The sequence below is a fragment of the Cavia porcellus genome, unplaced genomic scaffold (assembly GCF_034190915.1).
Source record: "Cavia porcellus strain 051 isolate PalLab524CR breed Dunkin Hartley unplaced genomic scaffold, mCavPor4.1 scaffold_82, whole genome shotgun sequence".
NCBI classification, from domain to species: Eukaryota; Metazoa; Chordata; class Mammalia; order Rodentia; family Caviidae; genus Cavia; species Cavia porcellus.
In genome coordinates, this window is record NW_026947565.1 from 1092470 (window position 1) to 1097630 (window position 5161).

A 5161-nucleotide genomic window follows, 5' to 3' on the forward strand; every position below is an offset into this window, starting at 1 on the left:
GAAAGGAGGGATTATCTTTATTTCAGTGCAGGTTGAACTTTCAAAGAAACAGTAATTCCTATCAAATAGGAGGTAAAATCTTTGGTAAAGAGACATGGACATGACACGCTCAACTTTATGTCACTTTTTTGAAAACGCCAAGGGCATTAGAGAAATTCTTGGCTGCTGAATTGTCCCTTTTTTCAAATTTCTCTTAGGTAAGACACTCCAGCTTCTTCAAACCACGGTACTGTTCCTTTCATGTAAAAAACCAAAGCAAAAAATAAAATAAATTAAAACAAAACCCATGAAATACCTTTTGAGAGTACACAATTGCTCAGCAGGCCCATGTAAACACTATTCAAGAAGCTAGAGGTACAGAAGCCTCAGCCTTCAGCCCATGGCCTGAAGTTTTGTCTCTATCATGGCCCCTCAGTTCCCTGGCATGTCCACATTAACTCATGAATCTTTACTCATTTCCTTTTCAAATACACAGGGTCCAATATATTTGAACCCTGTTCACCTGGGCAGTAATGATCCAAGGACACACCAGAGGAAGGGCAGCCACCCCCTTGCCTCGGGCCTTGGAGCTTATCACAATAGAAATGGACACCTGAACAAGGGGAGCCAAAACAAAGAGAGGCATATTCCTAAAGCCTGAAGCACAGAAGCTACCTATAGACCAGTAGTGGGATTTACCAAATTATGTAAGAATCTCTGTGCACATGCTTGGCATGGTGGCTCATGCCTATAATCCCAGCCATCTGGGGGCTGAGGTGGATGGATCCTTGGGAGTTCCACTCCATCTTGGGCTACGAATTTATCTCAAGGCCTCTTTCAACAACTACATAAGATGCTGTTTCCAAAAAGAGGACAACAGAAAACTAGACACACTTGGTCCAGGTCCCTGGGTTCACTACATGAGTTGTGGAGTCTAAATATTCCATGCCATGAGAAAATACCTGGGATTTTTAGGGAAAGGGGCAATTGCATCCCGTTTCTAAGGGTTTCCATTTCACCATGTTACATTTGAATTCTGGGAAAACCTGCTGATGATAAGCTATCTAATATTATGTTGGTTTGGTATTGAGCTAGTATCTCATGTTTAGTGTTCAGGGTTATGCTGGAATGGCTGCAGAACTCCTTGAAATAGCGATTGCAGACATGTGAACCCCGAGGAAGCTGGATAGTTGAAGCAGGCACTCCAAATATTCATGCACTGCAAGGATTCACTTTGATTTGGGGACTCATCTTCTGGTTGCTGGCTTTTAATGCTAACTGATACTACCATGGTGGCAGTAATCCAGCAGAGATTGCATGTATGGTTTGCAGGTTTGCTTCCCAAGCCACCAGAAACTCGGCAGAACCGAAATCATTGTGGCATTTTCTTTCCTGCCCCGAAACATTTGGCTTTCTAAGTTTGAAAATTGAATAGACTGGGATAGTCAAGTTAGGACCCCATGTACCACAAACAGAGCTAAAGACAGAGCCTATTACTTCCCTCCACTTGTCAAAATATGTCAAATTTGCTTGATCACCACAACTTCAAAGAAATTTTGGGGGCAACTTAGAGAGGTTAATCAAATACTGCATGATTGGAATGGCTGTGGTTGTATGAGGTGGAGAGCTGCAGAGTTGGGCTGAAACTGTTCACAGAAATCCACAGGCTTGTGGTTGCCAGGCAACCACACCGGGCTGAGATTGGCTGAACATCACTGTGAGGTGGATTTTAGGCACTAGGCGTGAAAATTTAAAATACTGGGGTAGTCAAGTTTGGACCCCATAGACCTCAGACATACCGAAAGGTTTTCCAATTACTTCCCTCCACTTCTCAAAATATGTCAAATTTTCTTGATCACTACAACTGTAAAAAACATTCTGAGGCAACATAGAGAGGCTAATCAAACACTGCATGATTGGAATGGCTTTGGTTGTATGAGGTGGAAAGCTGCAGAGTTGGGCTGAAACAGTTCACAGAAATCCACAAGCTTGTGGTGGCCTGGCAACCACACTGGGCTGTGATTAGCAGAGCACCATTGTGAGCTGGAGTTTAGGCTCTAGGATACAAGTGTGCAGTAGGAGACCTGAGTCACAATGCTGGGCGTTGCCATGGAGACCTCAGTGGCACAGAGGACCTTGTAGGGCAAGATTTAAATAGGATGAATATTCTTGGCCTGGTATGCCACAATATTCTCTCTGAAGGCTTCACTGCTCAGAATTTGTGGATGGAAATGCTTGCCAATCTACAAATGGATGTACTTTCAATGGGATATGAAATATGCCAGGGCCTGGCAGATGATCTCTGCCATGTCCTATCCTTGAGCATACCCTTTTCCCTTGTCATGTCTGTCATTTGGCTGAGTGCTGTTCCCTAAGCTATTCAGTCAAGACTTGCTGGCATCATTCACCTGCAGTATAAGAGCTTTCGGTGAAATTTCTCAGCAGAAATCCTCTGCAAGCCCATAGCTTTGGATATGAGAGACAGTGGTGGAAGTTGAATTTCAAGGGCAGATATTTGACAACAATGAAACAAGCCCCGAATAAGATCTTTACATGTTTCCCAGATGAATATGTTTGGAACTATTGGGGAAGACGGAGATCAAGACTGAGAAGAGTGCACACCCATTTCAAGGTACAAAAACCAGGGAAAAACATGGGAAAGCAAGAGAGCTGCTTAATCTGATGTAAAAATCTTTGATGATGAAAGGAAAAGTATATTCTCATGATGATTTAATCAGGCTGTAGAAGTGAAGTCCTCATATTGGTTGTCCTATGTGTGGCCTTCTGCATTGGGCAGTGGATGCAGGACAGGAGATCTTCAAATAAATCTGGTGGAACACAAAATACTGAAAAAAAAATCAGCCTAAATCCTGTGTATTCCTTCCCTTTGAGAACATATATGGATAATGTAGGAAGTTTCAAAAGAGAAAATGTCTATTGGGTCATGGTTTCAACAATGAAATGGTCACTTCACATAACATTTTGAATTTTGGTTTCACACTTGCTCATGTACCGGGCCTGAGTAAAGCAGAATGCAGAGTAAGCCTTTTCAATAGTTGTGCATTCCATAAGTGGTTTTAAAACCAGTGAAACCCTTTGGACTTAGTGTTTGTATTTTATTGGTTGATTTATTTTTAAAATTGTTTGTTTTACTATTTTTAACTTTGTGAGTCAGGGAAGCCCTCACTCATAGTGATTCAGACCTCTCCAAAAGCTCTGAAGGTATTCATGTAACAGCTATTACATGTTGTAAGTTTCTCCTATTAAAACTTGAAAGACTAACAGACTCTGCCACTTTTCATCTAAATTCAGTGTTGGGCTAAATTCAGTGTTGGACTTTTTACAAGTCTTTTGCAATGTGTCCTCCTCTAGTCACTGGTCGTGCTGGAATTTACTTTCTTGTGAAGACAGGATTTGAGCAAATTGACACAAGTACAGTTTGCCACTACTCTGCACACCTGGTTAAGTATCGAGTTCCCTAAATGGTGTGTGTTTTATTTTGATCTCTGCTCACACTTTGCTCATCCAGTTAGAACCACAGGGCTCCAGGCCATAGCGTTCCAGGCCTAAACCAGAAAATTTCCATTCCGTTTTGGGAGTTCATTCGTCTCTCATAATTACTTTTTCCACAAATGTGTGCTTCAGGAGAGGCCCTGTCCAAATGTGGAGAGGCCCATTTTCATTCACTCACTTTCAGACTTTCTAAGATTTTCAGTTACTAGAGGTTTGGCCAGACTTGCCATTGTCAAGGGACAGTGCACTTCACTTGAAGTTGTGCAGTATTACTTCATGTGTCTCCATGGAAATTCCACCAAAGGGAAACTCTTGCTGTAGTCATGTCCAAGTGTTGCTGCGTAAGAAAATATAACTAACAAAGGATGTGGTTTCAAGCAGAATGAGGAAAGGAGGGATTATCTTTATTTCAGTGCAGGTTGAACTTTCAAAGAAACAGTAATTCCTATCAAATAGGAGGTAAAATCTTTGGTAAAGAGACATGGACATGACACGCTCAACTTTATGTCACTTTTTTGAAAACGCCAAGGGCATTAGAGAAATTCTTGGCTGCTGAATTGTCCCTTTTTTCAAATTTCTCTTAGGTAAGACACTCCAGCTTCTTCAAACCACGGTACTGTTCCTTTCATGTAAAAAACCAAAGCAAAAAACAAAATAAATTAAAACAAAACCCATGAAATACCTTTTGAGAGTACACAATTGCTCAGCAGGCCCATGTAAACACTATTCAAGAAGCTAGAGGTACAGAAGCCTCAGCCTTCAGCCCATGGCCTGAAGTTTTGTCTCTATCATGGCCCCTCAGTTCCCTGGCATGTCCACATTAACTCATGAATCTTTACTCATTTCCTTTTCAAATACACAGGGTCCAATATATTTGAACCCTGTTCACCTGGGCAGTAATGATCCAAGGACACACCAGAGGAAGGGCAGCCACCCCCTTGCCTCGGGCCTTGGAGCTTATCACAATAGAAATGGACACCTGAACAAGGGGAGCCAAAACAAAGAGAGGCATATTCCTAAAGCCTGAAGCACAGAAGCTACCTATAGACCAGTAGTGGGATTTACCAAATTATGTAAGAATCTCTGTGCACATGCTTGGCATGGTGGCTCATGCCTATAATCCCAGCCATCTGGGGGCTGAGGTGGATGGATCCTTGGGAGTTCCACTCCATCTTGGGCTACGAATTTATCTCAAGGCCTCTTTCAACAACTACATAAGATGCTGTTTCCAAAAAGAGGACAACAGAAAACTAGACACACTTGGTCCAGGTCCCTGGGTTCACTACATGAGTTGTGGAGTCTAAATATTCCATGCCATGAGAAAATACCTGGGATTTTTAGGGAAAGGGGCAATTGCATCCCGTTTCTAAGGGTTTCCATTTCACCATGTTACATTTGAATTCTGGGAAAACCTGCTGATGATAAGCTATCTAATATTATGTTGGTTTGGTATTGAGCTAGTATCTCATGTTTAGTGTTCAGGGTTATGCTGGAATGGCTGCAGAACTCCTTGAAATAGCGATTGCAGACATGTGAACCCCGAGGAAGCTGGATAGTTGAAGCAGGCACTCCAAATATTCATGCACTGCAAGGATTCACTTTCATTTGGGGACTCATCTTCTGGTTGCTGGCTTTTAATGCTAACTGATACTACCATGGTGGCAGTAAT